At 44.0% G+C, this 23,133-nt stretch overlaps 1 protein-coding gene across 1 annotated transcript in view; it reads right to left on the bottom strand.

The window, feature by feature from the left end:
- LOC307137479 (uncharacterized protein) overlaps positions 1-21,958 on the bottom strand; it is an 890,992-nt gene extending 869,034 nt beyond the window's left edge. Inside the window, exon 1 of the mRNA XM_079835145.1 lies at positions 21,780-21,958. The gene's annotated coding sequence lies outside the window, so the exon portion shown is untranslated. The remainder of the gene's footprint in view (positions 1-21,779) is intronic.
- Positions 21,959-23,133: the final 1,175 nt, after the last annotated feature.

Genomic DNA, 23,133 nt, shown 5'->3' with positions numbered 1-23,133 from the left:
GCACAGGAGAAAGAACACTCTTCTTGGAGTTGAGCCTCATCCCCAACCTCCTCATATGGGCGAGAACAAGATCTCGATGCTGAACCGCGAGACGCGCTGACTGCGCCAGTATCAGCCAGTCGTCGATGTAATTGAGAATGCGGATCCCCTGTAAGCGTAAGGGGACCAGAGCAGCGTCCACACTCTTCGTGAACGTGCGGGGTGAAAGGGCTAGACCGAAAGGAAGCACCCGATATTGGTACGCTTCTCCCCTGAAAGCGAACCTCAGGAACTTCCTGTGCTGCGGAAGGATGGAGATATGAAAATATGCATCTTTGAGATCTATCGTGACAAACCAGTCCTCGGACCTGATCTGAGACACGATCTGTTTGAGTGTTAGCATCCTGAACTTGAGTTTTGCCACGGCTCTGTTCAGGACGCTAAGATCCAAGATGGGGCGCAGCCCTCCATCCTTCTTTGGCACTATGAAGTACCGGCTGTTAAAGCCTGACTCCCTGTCTGGGGGGGGGGGGGGGGGGCCCTCTCTATAGCCCCCTTTTGCAGCAGAGTCTGTACTTCCTGAGTCATCACCAGAGCCTGCTCTGGGTCCACCACAGTGGAGAGGACCCCGTTGAAGCTGGGGGGACGGCATCTGAACTGGATAACGTACCCCAATCTTACACATCGCAGGACCCAACGAGATATGTGAGGCAGATTCTCCCACTCTGACACAAAATCTACTAAGGGTACTCGGGCGGGGTTCCTTGCCACGATGCCTTCCTTGCCACGATGACTGTCCTCAGATCATCCCTGGGCTTAGAAGGCTGCGCCTGTGAGCACCGCGCACCCGACAACCCTTTCTGAGGGGGTGTACGAGTGGCGACACTCACTTTCTGCTGCGCCCTATGGGAGGAGCTCGTACTCGGGGTCTGCTGCTCCCGCCCAGCAGCAGACGAGACCTGGGGCTTACAGGGAAGGAACTGCTTGAGCGCCGCCGCCTGTTTCTTTGGCTCCAGGAACCTGTCGGTAACAGTGGTGACAGCGTCACCGAACAGGCCTCCCGGAGACAGCGGCGCATCAAGCAAAAAGCTTTTATCACGTTCCTTAATCTCCGTAAGATTGAGCCACAAGTGCCTCTCCGTGGCCACCAGGGCTGCCATAGAACGGCCAACGCATCGGGCCGTCTCCTTGGTGGCACGGAGAGCGAGATCAGCTGTAGATCGGAGTTCGTTGATGGTATCAACTCAGATCTCGTGGCTCTCACCCAGGTCTCGCAGCAGATCAGCCTGGTATGCCTGCACGATTGACATAGTGTGCAGACACGCGGCGGCCTGACCTGCTGCCGAGTACGCTTTGCCCACAAAAGATGATGTCACTTTTAGCGGTTTTGTGGGCAAAGTCGGAGCCTTTATGGCAGACGCAGACTCGGGTGAGAGATGGCTCGCGAGCGTCTGCTCAACCCGGGGCATCTGACCATAACCGTGTCTTTTCAACCCCGCAATATTGCTGTACACGGAAGTGTGCGGGGTGAAAATGCATGCAGACACGGGCCGCTTCCAAGACCTCGACACCTCGGTGTGGAGGTCCGGGAAAAACGGCAGACTCCTACGTGGAGGCTGAGCAGAGCGCGCGGGGAGAAAGCGCTCGTCGAGTCTGCTTTTTACGGCAGCTCGCTCATGTTGTTCAGGTGGCCAGTCAATATGTAATCTGGCCACAGCTCTGCTCAGCACATCCATCAGCTCCTTACCAGCAGGGGAATGAAGTGACGAGTCCTCACCCCCTGCGTCGATTCTACAGATATCAATCTCCTCGGAGGAAGATATCTGTAACACCGCGGCCGCTCCCCGGGCGGGAGAATCCGCAGAGCGGGCTCCCGAACCCAGAGAGGCGTCACTGGATCTGCCGGGTGAAGGATGAGATAGGGCGGGGCCCGTCTCCATCCCCTCCGACAGATCCTTTTGCGAACCCCACGACATAAGTCGTCGCTGAGCCTCAGCAGCAGTGGGACCCGTGCCGTGGGGAGCGCGAACCGGGACGCCCTCCTCAAAGAGCGCCCGGCGAGATCGCAGCACGCGAAGAGGCAGCGCCTCACAATGCTCGCAGCTGGCACCCTCGAGAGCCGACTGCGCGTGCTGCTCGCCCAGACAAACAACACACATCAAGTGTGTATCCCCGCTCGTAATGTAGCGTGAGCAGGGAGGAACACACTGTCTGAATTGTTGTTCGCTCGCCATAGCTTTTTCTCTCTATAAATGTGAGTGTGAGTGCAACTTGAAAACAAAAAAGTCTGAAATCAGACACAACACAGAATGACAAGGGACAGAGTGACACAGAGCGCTTGTTGAAGGCAACAGAAGCTAACGGCGTGTGTTTGCCGGTGTGCTTTATAGTTTCCGGGTCTATGACGTCACCCGCCTATGACGTTCCGTCTCTCTATTGGACTGATGACATACGTGCTTCACGACGCAATCACGCAGGGGCGTTCCCAAAGCGGTGACGCAGCGCGAGTTCCCTTGAAAGGGAACTGAACGCACAAAGGACAAAACACATCTAAAACAAATACACAAATGAAGGAAAACTTAATTCAAAATTAAAGTGAACAGTGATGACAAAGAATAATGAGCATCAAAAGTCAAGTCAAGTCAACTTTATTTATATAGCGCTATTTAAAATGCAGATTGTTTCAAAGCAGCTTCACAGTGTTAAATAGGAAAATAATGCAACAGAATTTGATTCGGCTGTACAGCCGCTCTGGAGAAAACGGTGATGTTATCCAGCTCATTTCAATTATTATACAGTGACAATGTTGGCAGTAATTTAGTTGATGTATTTAATTTAGTTTAGTAACTCAATTTATTTGGATATTGAGTTGAAAATGTTGTGTCCCCAACTGAGCCAGCCAAGCCACACGAAATACAGCTCATTATATTCTGGGTGACCTATATCAAAACCGGGCATTGAAGGCATCCTCACCAGTTCTTGTGGAATAGAAAACACAGATAGTGGGGTCGTTGAAGAGACGTCACAGTGACGCTAGTCATTAGGCTATAAAGCCGATCAGCACAGCTGTGCCCGGAATTGTGCTCTCGCAGCAGAGTCTCTCCGTAACATTCGATTTAATCGTCCAGTAAACAGCAATGACGACGAAAAACCCATCATAACCTTAACATAGGCAAACGGAACACACCTCAGACCGCAGGTTATTAATCACCACAAACCTCATCTGCTTCACCGGAAGAAGTTTGCACAACAACGAGCGCCGCTGAGGGTATGCCGATTAATTCCTCAGGCCACTCTCAAGCCCTTGCACAATGTGCCGGAAAGTGAAGAACATCATGAATAATGCCCTACCAGGTGACACGCACCAAATACATTTATAGCCCTCGTGACTAGAGTTAAACCACCATCCAGCCAAACGATTATAGGCAGAGTGAAGGCCTACTGCCACAATAAGTAAGGCCTATTTTCGCACCGTGACCGCGAGAGCGGGTTTACAGTCTGAATCTCTAACCATTTGGTCACGACTGTGCACAAAGTGATGGCCCATCACCCAAACAGGGACTTGAACCCTGGACCCTCAAAAAGAGCACTCCCATATCCTGTGGCATAGGCACACGTAGCAGTGAGCAGACATTCACTGCGGCACCTGGGGAGCAATTGAGGGTTAGGTACATTTCTTAAAGGATTAGTTTACCCCAAAATGAAAATTTCCTGATAATTTACTCTCCCCAATGACATCCAAGATGTTCATGTCTTTCTTTCTTCAGTCGAAAAGAATCTAAATATTTTGAAGAAAATATTCCAGGGTTGTTCATCATGTAATGCTTTTCAATTGCCACCAAAACGCTGAAGGTCCAAATCAATGCAGTTTCAAAGTGCTTCGATGAGCTCCAGAGGCTCTGTGTGATCCCAGATGAGGAATAGGATCTTATCTAGTGAAACGATCGGTCATTTAAATAATAATAAAAAAAATGTATATACTTTTGTTGTGAACTTCAGTTGTTTCTTGAAGAATAGACCAGGAGACGTCGGATTTAAGACAGAAGTGATTCTTTTTAATGAGAACTTTCTGTGCTGCAGGTCGTCCGAAAACAGTCTGATTTAACAGTACAAAATAAGGCAATTTATCTACATTTTAGGGGGAGTCGTTATACAGCAGAGGAGGAGACATTCAAACAAAGGAATGCATATGTTGTGTAGGTAAAGGACACACCCTACATAACTGTGTCCCTCGTCCAGATCCAATCAGCACAACAGTGCCATTCAACTGCATAAATGCTAATCCAATCACTCAGGCAGTATTGCTCTAAACTTGTCATGGAAATGGCATAGAGACAAAAGACTTAATGTCTCAACCACTTACACAGCCTGAAATAATCTCCTTAGAATTTCCTCAAGTTTACTTCAAAATGTAAAACACAAATATAGATAATGTTTTCAGTTATATTCTATTACATTTGAACCTAGATATAACAATGTATACATTTGTAATTCAACACTTTTTAACCAATCATGTTGGAACGGTCACGCTTGACATAGGCAGAAGCACCGCCCCCGTGTTTACAAAGTGCTTGTGTGAAGACTAATACAAACGCCCTTTACCAAAAACACTAAATTTTCAACTTCAAAATCAGGGATATATCTTTGTTTTACCTTTTTTTTTGGTAAAGGGCGTTTGTCTTTTCGACTGAAGAAAGAAAGACGTGAACATCTTGGATGGCATTGGGGTGAGTAAATTATCAGGAAATTTTCATGTTGGGATGAACTAATCCTTTAAGGGCACCTCAGTCATTGAGAATTGAACCCGCAACCTTTGAATAAACAGTCTGACTCTCTAACCATTAGGCCACGACTGCGCACAAAATGGTGGCCCTTCACCCAAACAGGGACTTGAACCCTGGACCCTCAAAGTGAGCACTCCCATATCCTGTGGCATAGACAATGCTGGGATATGAACCCAGAAGTAAAACCTAGGGTTCTTGACTTCATTTTATACAACCTTTTATGCCAAAAATGTTCTATATATGTATCTTAAATGATTGATAATACTTTCATGTTTAATAGTTTTTTTTTCTTCTAGTGATAGTTTGTTTACGAACTACTTAATTCTTAAAAATGTAATTAAAATAAAAAACTAATTAAAAAAAAAATTATTTAAACTATACAATGACCATGTTATGGTAACCCCTTTAAAGTTCTGTATAGAACCTTTTCTTCTAAGAGTGTATATTTAAATATAATAAAATATACAGTAGTTATATAAATTAAGTAAAACATCTATCTTTCTATCTACGATATATGTCTGTTCATTCCTGTTGGTGAAAAATTGTTCATGCCATTTATATCATAGAGGGAAGATTGACATTTATGGCCGCTCCATGGAAATCAGAGTGTATGACTTTGTTTTATTGAGAAGATCAAACAATGAACATGACATGACATCTGACAAATACATTTGTTAATAAATGACAATGGATATGTCAATTACAGAGACCTACAGAAGGGCAGTTTGCCAACTCTGTGAATGTAGAGAAAAGGTTGCACAAAACCAGGCAGCAAGAAAGAAGTGAGACTAAATGAATCTAGTTCTGGAATTCTCTGCATTGACAGAATATAATGTAAAGCCACAAATAAGCTCGGAACATGCATTAATAATAAAGTCCCAGTAACGACAAGAATGAGATGAAACGCTCTTCTCTTCATGGGGTTTTCCTCCTTTCTCCCACTCTCTCCTGGTCCTGACTGCTTCAGAGCTCTGAGAACCGCCACACAGCAGAACAGGTTTATGGAGATGAAGAATAAGAACTGTATTATGTAAATATATGCATAAGTTTGTTCAAAACAGGTGCGTGTAAGCAGACAAAACACACAATACAGAGCAATCATTAGCCAGGTCAAAATGGAACACACAACTTTGTATCTGAGAGGTTTGAACTTCAGAAAGGTTACAGGATGAACCACTGCCAGGTAACGCTCAATACAGATCAAACAATAAAAGAAACGACCGGTTATGACAAATCCTGATAAAAACATCACAAAGTTCCAGAGTCTTGGAAATATACTGAGCATTAAAGCAGACAATGAGCGCAGACATAACATAATCTCACAAATGGAGATGTTCAGAGTGAAGAATTCAGATGCAATTCCTGTTCCTCGTCCTGTGACAATGAGCCACACAATGTAGGAGTGTGTAGGAAGACCAAACAGGAATTGGATGGCATACATCGCAGAATCATAGGGCAGCAATTTAACTCCCTGCATACTGGTCATGTTACATGTTAGAGTTTTTTCAGTTTCCATCGAGATGTTCATCATGTGACTGGCAGCGTTTGAACCTGCACAAAATATACATTTGGACAATCAAGAAGAGTCACAGTCAAGTTCATCAAACCTTTTGGTTCATATTCATGTAATTTGGTGAAAATCTGCATTACTATTCCGGCAGTATTGCTGAAAGACTATAATTATATACCATACAGCAGATGCATATCAGCAAACCATATCTTTTTTTTCCTCAATGCGTTTTTTTAATTTTTATGAACACTTATTCTCACAATGTACATTGCTATTGTCTGTAAAAACATGTCTGATGCACACAAAATGTTGTATAATAACGCAATGGATAATAACAATGGATTAGTACAATATGTATCTTGGGAGTGCAAGTTAGCAATAAAACACAATTAACATTGACAATAGGCTTGCCGTAAAGTAGGATTATGCACATTAAAATATACCCTGATCAAGCAGTTTGAACCTCATCTATTGTCAATATCACCATATTCAATAAATAATAAGCAAACATTTTAATTTTAGTGTTTTTCCCATTACCATTATAGCAAAAGCATAAAAAAAACATACTGTCAGGATTCTGCTATTACCACCTTGTGATAAGATATAATAAACAGCATCTACACATTCAAGACATCAGTCAAGACATTAATTCATAAAGAGTTATAGGTATACCTGAGTTTTGATGATCAAATCTTCAGACTCTGCCTTGTAAGATGAACAGTGCAGTTCTGACGATTCCACATTGCTGAATATGTTGTCAATGAATGCAGCTGGAATAGGCAAATATTATGCATGAGCGGACATCCAGTTCAAAAAGACTTGTGATGCTTTGTTTGACACATTTACCACAATAATAAACTTAAAAACAATAAAGTGCCCAAGGAGGGAACAACCCTCCACAAGTCAAAAAAACAAACAGAAGAAAATAAATACCAGAAATCAATTATTAGACCCAAAAGCACACAGCTTTTCAGTATGTCAGGAAGACAAGAGTATGATAACAAAAATATTCTTATCACAGAGGTAGAGGGATACATATCAGACGGTCACTTCACAACATTGTTCTGTACTATGCACTCACCTCTTAAATTCAGGGTACTCTTATGAGAACAATTGGGTCAACGCCTAGGTCATGGGTTCGATTCCCAGGGAAAGCAAGAGCTGACAAAATGTAAAATGTGTGCCTTGAATGCAATGTAAGTCGCTTTGGATAAAAACGTCTGCCAAATGCATAAATGTAAATGTGTAAATGTAAATGTACAGCATTAGGGCAATGCAGACCAGATGTCTTTGAATCACCTGGGCCATGAAGGGCACACTTGGGCCCATAAAAAAAGAGAACTAAACGCACAAAGGACAAAACAGTCACATCTAAAAACAAATACACAAATGAAGGAAAACTTAATTCAAAAATAAAGTGAACAGTGATGTCAAAGAATAATGAGCATCAAAAGTCAAGTCAACTTTATTTATATTGCGCTATTTACAATGCAGATTGTTTCAAAGCAGCTTCACAGTGTAAAATAGGAAAATAATGCAACAGAATTTGATTCGGCTGTACAGCCGCTCTGGAGAAAACGGTGATGTTATCCAGCTCATTTCAATTATTATACAGTGACAATGTTGGCAGTAATTTAGTTGATGTATTTAATTTAGTTTAGTAACTCAATTTATTTGGATATTTAGTTGAAATTGTAGTGTCCCCAACTGAGCAAGCCAAGCCACATGAAATACAGCTCATTATATTCTGGGTGACCAATATAAAAACCGGGCATTGAAGGCATCCTCACCAGTTCTTGTGGAATAGAAAACACAGATAGTGGGGTCGTTGAAGAGACGTCACAGTGACGCTAGTCATTAGGCTATAAAGCCGATCAGCACAGCTGTGCCCGGAATTGTGCTCTCGCAGCAGAGTCTCTCCGTAACATTCGATTTAATCGTCCAGTAAACAGCAATGACGACGAAAAACCCATCATAACCTTAACATAGGCATACAGAACACACCTCAGACCGCAGGTTATTAATCACCACAAACCTCATCTGCTTCACCGGAAGAAGTTTGCACAACAACGAGCACCACTGAGGGTATGCCGATTACTTCCTCAGTCCACTCTCAAGCCCTTGCACAACGTGCCGGAAAGTGAAGAACATCATGAATAATGCCCTACCAGGTGACACGCACCAAATACATTGATAGCCCTCGTGACTAGAGCTAAACCACCATCCAGCCGAGCGATTATAGGCGGAGTGAAGGCCTACTGCCACAATAAGTAAGGCCTATTTTCGCACCGTGACCACGAGAGCGGGTTTACAGTTTGAATCTCTAACCATTTGGCCACGACTGTGCACAAAGTGACGGCCCTTCGCCCAAACAGGGACTTGAACCCTGGACCCTCAAAAAGAGCATTCCCATATCCTGTGGCATAGGCAATGCTGGGATATGAACACAGCAGTGGACCCCAGGGTTCAGGACTTCATTTTAAACAACCTTTATTGCCAAAAAGGTTCTATATAAGGAGACATTTATCTAAAATTATTGCATAATACTTTCATGCTTAATAGTTTTTTTTTTCTAGTGACAGTTTGTTTACGAACTGCTTAATTCTTAAAAATGTAATTAAAATGTAAAACTAATATAAAAGTAATTATTTTAACCTATAACATGGCCATGTTATAGTAACCCCTTTAAAAATCTATGGAACATTTTCTTCTTAGAGTGTTTATTTAAATATAATAAAATATACCATAGTTATATAAATTAAAAATAACATCTATCTTTCTATCTAGTATATATGTTTGTTCATTCCTGTTGGTGAAAACATTTTCATGCCATTTATATCATAGAGGGAAGATTGACATTTATGGCCGCTCCATGGAAATCAGAGTATAGGACTTTTGTTTTATTTAGAAGAACAAACAATGAACATGACATGACATCTGACAAATACATTTGTTAATAAATGAAAAAGGTTATGTCAATCACAGAGACCTACAGAAGGGCAGTTTGCCAACTCTGTGAATGTAGAGAAAAGGTTGCACAAAACCAGGCAGCAAGAAAGAAGTGAGACTTAATGAATCTAGTTCTGGAATTCTCTGCATTGGCAGGATATGTTGTAAAGTCACAACTGAGCTCGGAACATGCATGATTAATAAAGTCCCAGTAATGACTAGAATGAGATGAAACGCTCTTCTCTTCATGCGGTTTTCCACTTCTCGCTCTCTTCCTCTCTCTCCCGGTCCTGACTGCTTCAGAGCTCTGAGAACAGCCACACAGCAGAACAGGTTTATGGAGATGAAGAATAAGAACTGTATTATGTAAAAGCATGCATAAGTTCGATTAAAACAGGTGTGTGTAAGCAGAGAAAACACACAATACAGAGCAATCATTAGCCAGGTCAAAATGGAACATGCAACTTTGTATCTGAGAGGTTTGAACTTCAGAAAGGTTACAGGATGAACCACTGCCAGGTAACGCTCAACACAGATCAGACAATGAAAGAAACGACCGGTTATGACAAATCCTGATGAAAACACCACAAAGTTCCAGAGTCTTGGAAATATACTGAGCATTGAAGCAGACAATGAGCGCAGACATAACATAATCTCACAAACGGAGATGTTCAGAGTGAAGAATTCAGATGCAATTCCTGTTCCTCGTCCTGTGACAATGAGCCACACAATGTAGGAGTGTGTAGGAAGACCAAACAGGAATTGGATGGCCTATATCGCAGAATCATAGGGCAGCAATTTAGCTCCCTGCATACTGGTCATGTTACATTTTGGAGTTTTTTCAGTTTCCATCGAGATGTTCATCATGTGACTGGCTGCGTTTGAACCTGCACAAAATATAAATTTGGACAATCAAGAAGAGTCACAGTCAAGTTCTTCAAACCTTTTGGTTCAGATTCATGTTATGTGGTGAAAAATCCCATTACTAATCTGGCAGTGTTGCTGAAAGAATATAATCATATACCTTACAACAGATGCATATCAGCAAACAATATCTTTTTTTTTCTCAATGCGTTTTTTTTATTTTTATGAACACTTATTCTCACAATGTACATTGCTTTTGCCTGTAAAAACATGTCTGATGCACAATTTTCTTTTCATATAATAACGCAAACCAACAATGGGTTATTACAATATGTATCTTGGGAGCGCAAGTTAGCAATAGAAACACAATAAACATCGACAATAGACTTGCCGTAAAGTAGGGTTATGCACATTAAAATATACCCTGATCAAGCAGTTTGAACCTCAACTATTGTTAATATCACCATGTTCAATAAATAATAAGCAAACATTTTCATTTTAGTGTCTTTCCTATTACCATTATAACACGAGCATTTAAAAAACATATTGTCAGGATTCTGCTATTACCACCTTGTGATCAGATATAATAAACAGCATCTACACATTCAAGACATCAGTCAAAACATTAATTCGTCAAAAGAGTTATAGGTATACCTGAGTTTTGATGATCAAAATTTCAGACTCTGCCTTGTAAGATGAACAGTGCAGTTCTGACGATTCCACAGTGCTGAATATGTTGTCAATGAATGCAGCAATAATAGGCAAATATTATGCATGAGCGGACATCCAGTTCAAAAAGACCTGTGATGCTTTGTTTGACAAATACCACAATAATAAACTTAAACACAATGATGTGCCCAAGGAGGGAATAACCCTCCACAAATCAAAAAACAAACAGAAGAAAATAAATACCAGAAAACAATTATTAGACCCAAAAGCACACAGCTTTCATGTCAGTAAGACAGGAGTATGATAACAAAAATATTCTTATCACAGAGGTAGAGGGATACATATCAGACGGTCACTTCACAACATTGTTTTGTACTATGCACTCACCTCTTAAATTCAGGGTACTCTTATGAGAACAATTGGGTCAACATCTAGGTCATGGGTTCGATTCCCAGGGAAAGCAAGAGCTGACAAAATGTAAAATGTGTACCTTGAAAGCAATGTAAGTTGCTTTGGATAAAAGCGTCTGCCAAATGCATAAATGTAAATGTGTAAATGTAAATAAACAGTATTAGGACAAAGCAGACCAGATGTCTTTGATTCGTACTGGGCCACGAAGAGCACACTTGGGCCCATAAAAAAGAGAACTGAACGCACAAAGGACAAAACAGTCACATCCAAAAATAAATACACAAATGAAGGAAAATTGAATTCAAAAATAAAGTGAACAGTGATGACTAAGAATAATGAGCATCAAAAGCCACACGAAATACAGCTCATTATACTCTGGGTGACCAATATCAAAACCGGGCATTGAAGGCATCCTCACCAGTTCTCGTGGAATAGAAAACACATATAGTGGGGTCGTTGAAGAGACGTCGCAGTGACGCTAGTCATAACCTATATAGCCGATCGGAATTGTGCTCTCGCAGCAGTGTATCTCCGTAAAATCCGATTTAATCGTCCAGTAAATAGCAATGATGACGAAAAACAGCAAATATGGAACACACCTCAGACCGCAGGTTAATAATCACCACAAACGTCATCTGCTTCACCGGAAGAAGTTCGCACAACAACGAGCACCACTGAGGGTATGCCGATTACTTCCTCAGTCCACTCTCAAGCCCTTGCACAACGTGCCGGAAAGTGAAGAACATCATTTATAATTCCCTACCAGGTGACACGCACCAAACAAATTTATAGCCCTCGTGACTAGAGCTAAACCACCATCCAACCGAGCCTTTATTGGCGGAGTGAACTGCCACAATAAGTAAGGCCTTTTTTCGCACCGTGACCACGAGAGCGGGTTTACAGTCTGAATCTCTAACCATTAGGCCATGACTGTGCATAAAGTGACGGCACTTCGCCTAAACAGGGACTTGAACCCTGGACCCTCAAAAAGAGCACTCCCATATCCTGTGGCATAAGCACACGTAGCAGTGAGCAGACATTCTCTGCGGCACCTGGGGAGCGATTGGGGGTTAGGTACATTTCTTAAAGGATTTGTTCACCCCAAAATGAAAATTTCCTGATAATTTACTCACCCCAATGACATCCAAGATGTTCATGTCTTTCTTTCTTCAGTCGAAAAGAAATTAAGTATTTTGAAGAAAACATTCCAGGGTTGTTCATTATATAAGGCTTTTCAATTGCAACCAAAATGCTGAAGGTCCAAATCAATGCAGTTTCAAAGCACTTCGATGGGCTCCAGAGGCTTTGCGTGATCCCAGATGAGGAATAGGGTCTTATCTAGCGAAACAATCGGTCATTTAAAATTTTTCTTTTTAAATGAATATACTTTTTAACCAATCATGTCGGAACGGTCACGCTAGACATAGGCAGAAGTACCGCCCCCGTGTTTACAAAGCGCTCGTGTGAAGACTAATACAAACGCCCTTTACCAAAAACACTCAATTTTCAACTTCAAAATTAGGGATATATCGTTGTTTTACCTTTTTTTTTGGTAAAGGGCGTTTGTCTTTTCGACTGAAGAAAGAAAGACATGAACATCTTGGATGGCATTGGGGTGAGTAAATTAAGGGCACCTCAGTCATTGAGAATTGAACCCGCAACCTTTGCATAAACAGTCTGACTCTCTAACCATTAGGCCACGACTGCGCACAAAGTGACGGCCCTTCGTCCAAACAGGGACTTGAACCCTGGACCCTCAAAATGAGCACTCCCATATCCTGTGGCATAGGCACTGCTGGGACATGAACCCAGAAGTAAAACCTAGGGTTCTTGACTTCATTTTAACCCTCTCGAGTCGGCGGCCGCGCCGGCGCGATCGGCTTGCTTTTTTTCTTATCAGTGCCAAAGAGACTCGTTGTGCTTTTTGCTAAATAAAGAAAACACACATGATGCGCGATCTGCAGCCTCTCTCTCAAAGACGTTAATTCAGATAGTCTTCAGAAAATGACCTCTAGCTTAGTGAATACTTATATTCTAAATATGTCTAAAGAAATGCTAAAATGTCAGGTTTTAAACACTGTAAACCAAATCAAAAACAAATATTCTGTGTTTATGTAATCTGTTTGAAAGCAGAGGGATGTTAGTTGTTCCAGAGCGGCACATTACACACTAATGCGACCACGCCCACGGAGCACGCGCTCTATTGAGATTCAAATACTGAGGCTCCGGAGTCGACGCCCACACATCATATCACACATCAACTCAAACAAACACATCAAGTACTGCATTCCTACTACAACTACATCGTTTTGAGACGCGTTTAATAATCCTGGAATAATTCTCCATGAAAAGCTGTTCATTTCTGAAAGCAACGATCCCCCACTGTGTGTAAGTAGGCTAAGTTTACTCTGCAAGCATCTGTGAATATTAAACGTAAAAACCTGCGCGAGGACACACTGAAGTTTTCTTTGTTTAAATTAGCTCAAAATTATTGTCAGATGTAAGTAATTACCTTGACAAACTAAACATCATTTAAAAGATCTAAAACTCAAGATTCCATTTTTGACCTCTGTTTTATTTTCAAAGTCATATAGTGACCGTAATTTGTTAATATGTGTCAGGAGTTATGAATATGAAAACTGCGTTGGTACCTTAGATTGTAATATGAGCGTCAGCTGATCTCAATCATAAAACACTCCTCTATTCTCGTCATGAACTCACGACAAAACAACATCCCTCAGGGCTTTTAGTTCAAAAGTGTGCAGATGAGGAGAAATATTGATAGATTCTCATATGTCTGTGTCAAATTTCTATACAGAGAAGTGTTATTATTTCAATCTGTTGTGTTTTCATTTCATACTGGCAGCCGGAGGGCGCTCCGTGCACATGTAGGCCATATACGGTAGAAGAAGAAGATATCATGTGACATTCTCCCTGACATAAACAGCTTCCAGAAATCGCTATAACATGCAGATAGACACGTTTGAAGATAATAAACACACAAACGCGACAATATATGGCTTATCTGTGTTATATATACCATGTTGGGTGTTTTCATAATAGATTATATTTATAATGCAATGCTATTCGAGCTTTTATAATTATGCAGAATATTGTAAAATGATATATTTTCTGTCTGATTTTTTGATCCAAAGCCGAATGAGATCACATAAGGTTATTTAAAACATTTGACTTGTGATATAAAGGAAGTTTGGAGTAAAAACATGGTTTTAATCTCATTAATTGTTGTGTTTTAATAAATTGGTGTAATAAATCATAAATTATGGTTTAATAAATCATAAATTGTTGTGGCAGATAATATAGATTGTTTTAAGCAAAAACTCACTTCATTTTGATCTCCCCCCCCAGAATTTTTTACTTATCTAGTAAATTAATCTTGATTTAAAAATTCTAAATATTTCGACTGGAAACAAGAAAAAAATACCAAATAAGAAGAGCATTTTTTGCAGTGTAGTCAAATCTTTTGATCATTTAAAATATAATAGGCCTTTGTTGACTACATTCCAAATAAAATAAACTACAAAAAAGTTTATTTCTTTTGCTCTGTTGCTCTCTGTCACATAGGCCTACCGTCTCGGTTACGTATGTAACCCTCGTTCCCTGAGGGGGGAACGGAGACGTACGTCAGTGACTGACGAATGGGGGTTTTGCCTAGAAGCCAATTACCTTCGAGGTGTTTAACAGCGCCCAATGGCGTGCCAAAGCCATGGGCATGCGGAATTTGCATGCGTAACTCCGCCCCACCGCGTGGGTATATAAGGAAGTACGCTGGCAACATCGCATTATGTATCTGCTGCGGAGCCAAGATCTGAACTCCGCGTTCCAGCAGCACAGCTGACGTGGCTGAGGAACGTACGTCTCCGTTCCCTCCTCAGGGAACGAGGGTTACATACGTAACCGAGACGTTCCCTTTCGTTCAGTCACTCCGACGTACGTCAGTGACTGACGAATGGGGGTTCCAATATAACCGCGCCACTCAGCTGTCGTCCAGTGCCCTGCGTAAGTGTGAGATTCCGCCACTTAAGGCCGTAGGACTCCCACTTATCACAGGATTACCAAGGTACACTGGGAAGCATATGCCAGTGAGGGAATGCCAAGATGCCTACCCGTGGGGAGGACTTAGAGAGTACACATATGACCCGCTGTGGGCTGCATATGGGAAACTCTAGGGTACCAGCCGAAGGTGGATTTTTAACCCTAGGGGTGGCAGGGGCTTGCCAAGGGAAAGACACCTGCTCACTGAGGAGGCTTACGGTGGAAATACTCGTGTGGGGGTCGCCGGAGGGGAACCATGCACACGGGGCACCTGGCCGGACATGAGGGTCTGGGCTCGAGAGGGCAGACTGACCTGATGTCGGCGTCGACAGTGCTGGAGGAGCTCAGGGCTCTCGGGGAGCTCACCTGAGGAGAATATCGCACGTATCCAGTCCGTGGAGTGGAGTGGCGAGGCGAGCAAGCGAAGACACCTAGAGCCTGGTCCATTACCGGCCCCTCGGGGGGGCGAGTACATAGTCGGACACTGGCTCCACTCGGAGATTGTAGAATCTGGCAAATGTGTTGGGTGTCGCCCAGCCTGCAGCTCTGCAGATGTCTGTTAGCGAGGCGCCATGCGCTAGAGCCCAAGAGGAGGCCACACTCCGGGTGGAGTGTGCCCTCACACCAAGGGGACATGGTCGCCCTTGCTGCTGGTAAGCCAAAACAATGGTGTCCACTATCCAGTGAGACAACCTCTGCTTTGAGAGAGCACTTCCTCTCCGCTCTCCACCATAACAGACAAAGAGCTGGTCTGAGGTCCTGAAACACTGCGTCATGTCTACGTAAGCGTGGAGAGCGCGTACTGGACAGAGCAATGCCAAGGCTGGGTCTGCCTCCTCCAAAGGCAGCGCTTGCAGGTTCACTACCTGATCTCTGAAGGGAGTGGTAGGAACCTTGGGCACATATCCAGGCCGGGGTCTCAGGCTAACTCGTGAGGCCCGAATTCTAGGCACGCTTCGTCAACCGAAAATGCCTGCAGGTCCCCGACCCTCTTGAGAGAGGCCAATGCGGTCAGCAGAGCCGTCTTCATCGACAGAAACTTAATATCGGCCGACCGCAAAGGCTCAAAGGGAGGCCTCTGCAGAGCACTTAAGACTACTGAGAGGTCCCAAGAGGGAACGAGAGGAGAGCGAGGAGGATTCAGTCTCCTCGCCCCCCTCAGGAATCTGATGATCAGGTCGTGCTGACTTACCTTTTTGTCTCCCAAGAGGTCGTGATGGGCAGATATTGCAGTCACATACACTTTCAGGGTGGAGGGAGACAGCCTTCGATCCAGCCCCTCTTGGAGAAACTTAAGCACGGACCCGATCGGGCAATTCCAGGGGTCTTCTTGGTGGGAAGAGCACCAGGTGACGAAGAGGTTCCACTTCAACGCATAGAGGTGTCGAGTAGACTCTGCCCTAGCGGAAGTGATGGTGGCGGCCACCGTAGGGGGCAGGCCACTCAAACCTGCCGCGTCCCGTCTAGAAGCCACACGTGGAGCTTCCAGAGCGCTGGACGCGGGTGCCCCGTCTCTGAGAGAGGAGGTCCGGTCTCAGAGGGATAGGCCAGGGAGGGGCTGTCGCAAGGAGTAGCAATTATGAGAACCAGGTCTGGCTGTGCCAGTACGGGGCGACCAACATGACCTGCTCCTTGTCCTCCCCCAAACCTGCTCTCGAGAGTGACTCAGTATGAGCCAGTCGTCGAGGTAGTTCAGGATGCGAACCCCGTGCTGCCGTAGGGGCGCAAGGGCTGCCTCGGCAATCTTCGTAAAGACGCGAGGGGACAGAGATAGCCCGAATGGGAGGACCGCGTACTGGTATGCCCGCCCCTCGAAAGCAAACCATAGGAACGGTCTGTGTCGAGGTAGGATGGAGACATGAAAGTAGGCGTCCTTCAGGTCGATCGCTGCAAACCAATCGCCGGGACGAACGCATTCGAAAAGGCGTTTCGCTGTCAACATCTTGAACGGAAACTTGTGAAGGTAACGGTTCAAGATGCGCAGGTCCAGGATTGGCCTCAACCCACCGGTCTTTTTGGGTACAATGAAGTAGGGGCTGTAAAACCCGGACTTCATCTCGGCTGGAGGGACAGATTCGATCGCACCCTTCGCCAGTAGGGTGGCAACCTCCGCTCGCATGACAGGGGCATTGGCCCCGACCATAGTAAAGCGGACTCCCCGGAAACAGGGAGGAACCTGCGCGAACTGAATCGCGTAGCCGCGCCTGACTGTCTTCGCGACCCAGCGGGACAGCCCTGGAATCTGAAGCCAGGCTCCCAGGAACTGCACCAGCGGGGTCATTCGGACTACAGACGTACCCGGTGTGGGGCAGCGATGCAGCGTTACCGACCCGGACAAGGGAGGCTGTTGGGCGTCCCGGTGTGGGGGTGCGGTTAACGGCTGCATCCTGACAGAGGAGACCAGGGAAGGACGCACGTTCCACTGGGGTCTGCTCTGCCAGGAGGCTGGCGACAGAGTGGGATGCGAGTGGCGGGACCCGTGGGTGGCGCGCACTGACATCACCGATCTCTGGGGGCTCAGGGATGGGAGTGTTAATTCTTTCTTTGACCAGATTAGGGTGCTGCTGACCCGGGGGCCAGCAGCTGAACAAAGGATTCTCCCCCGGCCCTCCACCGGGGGAAGGAGTGGTCCTGCTACCATCTCCTGGAAAGAATTTCCCATCCCTGAGCCGTCCGTCTCAGGAGCGCCGCTTGGCCTGGCGTTTAGCGGGGCGCGGGGCGGCCTGAGGGGACTGGGACGCCTTCCTACGGCTTCCTCCGCGACCCGGCCCGGGTGAAGGCTGCTGCTTGGACCGGGTGGGAGGGGCGGGAGCCTTAGGAGGGCGTCCTCGGCGGCGAGCAGGCTGAGGCGACTGTGCCGGCGGCTGGGTGGAAGCAGGAGCTGGCCGCCGGGGCAGTATATGTTTAATTGCCTCAGTCTGCTTCTGGGTGGTTGAAAACTGTTGGGCGAAGTTTTCAACCGCTCCGCCGAAGAGGCCAGCCTGGGATATGGGGGCATCGAGGAAGCGTGTTCGCTCGGTGTCCCGCATATCGGCCAGGTTTAGCCACAAATGTCGCTCCTGGACCACATTTGTGGACATCACTTGACCCAGGGAGCGTGCGGTCACCTTCGTCGCCCCGGAGAGCGAGGTCGGTGGCGGCACGCAGCTCATTTAAGAGCCCCAGATCAACTCCACCCTCGTGCATGTCCCTGAGGATCCTGGCCTGGTAGACCTGGAGGATCGCCATGGCATGCAAAGAGGCGGCAGCCTGCCCCGCAGCTCTGTGCGATTTCGCCACCAAGGTTGATGTAAATCGACAGGCTTTGGAGGGGTGCTTAGGATCGCCTCGCCAGGTCGAAGCGCTCTGAGGACACAGTTGCATCGCAACAGAACGTTCAACCTGGGGGACCCCAGTGTACCCTTTGGCCGCGGCCCCATCAAGGGTGGAGAAGGCGGAGGAGACTGCAGACCGATCACGGGAAGACAACAGGGACTTCCAGGACCGGGCAATCTCCTCATGCAGCTCGGGAAAGAAAGGTATTGGGGGCGGGGACTGACGTGAGTCAGCGCGGGTCCCCAAAAACCAATCATCGAGCCGTGAGCGTTCGGGACAGGGTGGAGGGTTCCACTTTAACCCTAGACTCGCGGCTGCCCTAGACAACATGGCTGTCAGCTCTGGGTCCGACTCGGGCAATGCTGGCACGCCCGAAGGCGGCAGCACAGCCGAGTCATCATCCTCAGAGGACTCGAGCCCACCTTGTGATGCGGCGACCGACATCAGCGCCAAACGAAATGCGCGTGGGAGCCCGAGCTGGCCCCGCGATTTCAGCCTGGACACTCGCGGGTTGCGGAGCGCTAGAGGGGGGTGTGGCCCGAGGCATGAGCGTCGGGGCTTTGTTCCACACCGTAACCCTCAGGTCACCCTGACCACCAGCCGAAGTACCGGCCACGGGGGGCACGGTAGATCGGGGTGTGGTTGAGGGGACTCTCACTTCATTACGAAGATCCTTGAGTCTTGACCGCAGCACCGCGATGGTCATGTTCCCGCAGTGGGAACATGACTCATCCACAAACGCTGCTTGAGCATGCTGAACGCCCAAGCATACCAAGCAGAGATTGTGCCCATCAGAGGAAGTCAGCGACCGGCCACACCCAGAAGTACACGGGCGAGACATCCTGAAAAGGACGTGCCACGTGTAAGCTCTTTTAGAGAGGAAGCTTCGCAGAGACGCCGAAGCGCCCAGGGACCACACACCAGCTGTCAGACAGACCACTGCGCAGATCAGCAGGTAGGCAGTATGCGATCACTGGAACGCGGCGTAGACTGACGTACGTCGGAGTGACTGAACGAAAGGGAACAACGTTTTATTGAATGATTCAGCGCTTTGAATGAATCGTTTGTATCAAAGATTCAATGACCTATCCATAAACGACTGCCTCATTCTTGAATGAATCAGCCGTTTGAACGAATCGACTCAATGACTCACTCATAAGACGGTCACCTGCCGCCACCTACTGGTGGTTCATGTTTAAACATTCTTTCCAACTTTTCTTATTTTTATTTAAAAAAATATTTAAAACAATCTATTAAATTTTTTTTAATGCATTTGTAATTTTTCAGTGCAAATTATTTAATTTGATTGGTAACAGCCCTACAGTGTTTTATTATTCTAATTTAATTTATAGATCAAATTTTAGAATATGAACTGAAAGCTGAAGCATAGCCTATATTTAATAAGATTATGGAAAAAAATGCCCTTTATAAAAGGTAAAAATATCAAAGACATGCAGATTTAAATATGTCAAAGCTGAATAAATTATATTTACAACACACAAAAAAAATAAAAAATTCCGGACAAGCACGTGAACAGGCTTAATGTCGAGGAGATAAAAAAAGTGGCTGGTAAAAAGTCACTGTAGCCTCCTAGAAACACCTCATACGTGGCCGCTCCCAAGTATAAGGGGCTTTTCTTTCCATTAATGCTTGGATAACCTTCGATTAAAAATAATGATCAGTGCGGTGGCTGTGATATATGTAAACCTACCAACATCCGTTGGTGTGATTTTTTTAAATGACTTATTGTGAGAGGAAAAAAAAAAGGTTTTAGAATTTATGGGCATTTTGCCGTTTTCATCTATGTTTTTATGTGATATCCCAAAATGGGCAAATGGAAACAGCTGACAGATGACACAGTCCATATCTCTGCATGTTTTGTGTGTATTGAGAGTTTTCATGTATGGTTTTGTTAACTCACAAATTGTTACCGAATGTGGTTGTCACTTTGTGAAAGTAACCATTAACTCTTTCCCCGCCAGCGTTATAAAAAAAAAGTTGCCAGCCACCGCCAGGGTTTTTGATCGTTTTCACAAAAATGTAATGGCCCATAGAATATTTTGTTGTATGAATTTCTGAACATGCAATATATCAAAAGAAAGAGCAGACCCTCTGCTTTTAAACGTTTTATTCTTTATGCATTCCTTCTTTTATCAACACTTAAATATGGGTAAGTTTCATAAGAAAAGCAACATTTTGAACAAAAAGCTGAGAAAATCACGTTTTTGTCAAAGACTACATCCAGATTAAATTCAGAACGATGATCAAACATATATGGAGTAGATCGAGTATATCAACATCCCTAATTGCTTGCACAGTCCTATAGCTCGTCCTGGGTCGACATTTCCTTCAGTAACATTATGGCAGTTTTGATTTATATGTTTAATGTTGATGATCATTTTATTTTACATATGCATCTGCTTACGATCGCTTGTTTTTTGTGTCTTCTTCATCTGTTTTGATCACGAGATTCTGTTCTCATTCAGACGATTGCTAATAGTGCCCCCTAGCGTATAGCAGTGAAAACACAGAAAATTCTGTGTTTGGCGGGTAAAGAGTTAAAGGGATAGTTCACCCAAAAATGAAAATTCTGGCATTAATTCCTCACCCTCATGTCGTTCCAAACCCATAAGGCCTTCGTTCATCTTCGGAACAAAAATTAAGATATTTTTGACAATATCCGAGAGCTTGTGGTGTTCACATGAACAGCATCGGGGGTCCGTTTCAGAAAGGAGGTTAAGTGAAAACTCTGAGTATGTTAACCCTGAAATGAGGGAAACACTGTGTTTTCTTACTTTGTATTTTTGTCAAGTGGCAGATAATTTAACTTGTTTTAAGTAAACTTCGCTTACTTTAGATTTAGTTTTTTTATATAGATATTTATATTTGTACTTGAAATATGACAAAAATACTCATTGTGCAGTTTGAATGAATGGGGGGTGGGGTGGACCGAAAAAAACTCCAAAGAAAACCTGCTCCTGACCAGGTTAGGTTCACAGAGTAAGTTATCCTGGTAACTGACTCTGAGTATAAGTTACCTCTCTTTTAGAAAAGCATTCTTTGCAGTGCAGGTACATTCAGTCATTGCTCATATTTCATCATGAGGACACTGTCAAAGTGACAAAAATGGCATGTCCTTTTATACAGGATCCTGACGTTCACGTTTCCTTTAGGATTTCCAGTGGTTGGACGCATTGATGACACTCAAAATCCCATCAATACACTTTCTGAAAATGGATTACTGTATGGAATAGAAGGATGCTGCCAGATGGTTGTACGCCATAACCCCCACCACAGCTGTTAAATACATTTATTTACAACTTTATTTCCTACAAATACTTTATTCTTTTTCCTGTTGGATTTTAATATTCTTCCTCCATCTCCTTTTCATCTGTCAGTGGTGCTGGTGTTTGGCTGGCCTGAGTAGAATGCAACAGGTGGGATCAGAGAACATTTCATTATGTGAAAAGAGCATAGACCCTTTTCACATTTTCACATTTCTGGGTTTCTCAGAGCGGAAGTCGTCATAGTTGGGTTCATTTTTATATAGCGGTGAATGAGAGAATACATTAAATATATATTTTTTGTCCCCATTTTCTCAAATAGCAAAAGAAAAACTCCACAATAGTGATTTCACAATAGTGAGAGAAATATATAATTTTTTTACCATCACTCCCATAGACGCTGTATTAGAAACACCCTCACAGCAGCGGTAACTTGTTTTTTGTAATTTGATGCAAAAGTAATATAATACAAAGTATTAGTTTTATAAATGTAATAATGAAAATAAAAAAAAACCTACAATATTGATGACTGTTAAAACGCGTCATCACAGTCTGTGAAAAGGGTCTATGTGGGAACAGCTGCTGCACATTGGGCACTGAATGATATTTATTTAATATGTCAAATGTTTGTAAAGTCATTAAACCTACACCCATGAACCTTTTTGCTTTAAGCTTTACCTGATTGAATTATGGTTTTATTTTTCATTTTAAGCAGAAAAATGAACTCGAAAGGGCTGGACTATTTACAATGTAAACTAGGAGGCTGGCACATGCTAGAACTAAATTGTTGAATAAAGTTGTTATTTTTATTGTTTTTGCGCAGAAAAAGTATTCTCGTTGCTTCATAAAATTAAGGTTGAACCACTGGAGTCATATGGACTATTTTAATGATGTCTTTACTACCCTTCTGGACCTTGAAAGTGTTAATTAAATTGCTGTCTATGGAGGGGTCAGAGAGCTCTCAGAATTCATAAAAAATATCTTAATTTGTCTTTCAAAGATGAACAAAGGTTTTAAAGGTTCGGAATGACATGAGGGTCAGTAATTAATTACAGAATTTTCATTTTTGCGGCAACTGACCCTTTAAGCACTCATATAGATACAGTACTGACAAACATAATCTGCTGTTTTGTGAACGTATGATGCTGTTTTGGAGCTGTACAACAATGCCACTTGTCATTTAAACTCATTAATTCGATCTAATTCAAATGTATGGACTTTGTCCTAATGCAATAACAACAAATCTGGGATTAAAGACTATTATTCAGATTGAAATAAGCATACCTTTTTAATATCCAGAAATGAAGGTTAA

This window comes from Gobio gobio, assembly GCF_949357685.1.
Source record: "Gobio gobio genome assembly, chromosome: 14".
NCBI classification, from domain to species: domain Eukaryota; kingdom Metazoa; phylum Chordata; class Actinopteri; order Cypriniformes; family Gobionidae; genus Gobio; species Gobio gobio.
Note: the sequence above shows the minus strand (reverse complement) of the source record. Positions and strands in the feature narration are given on the sequence as shown.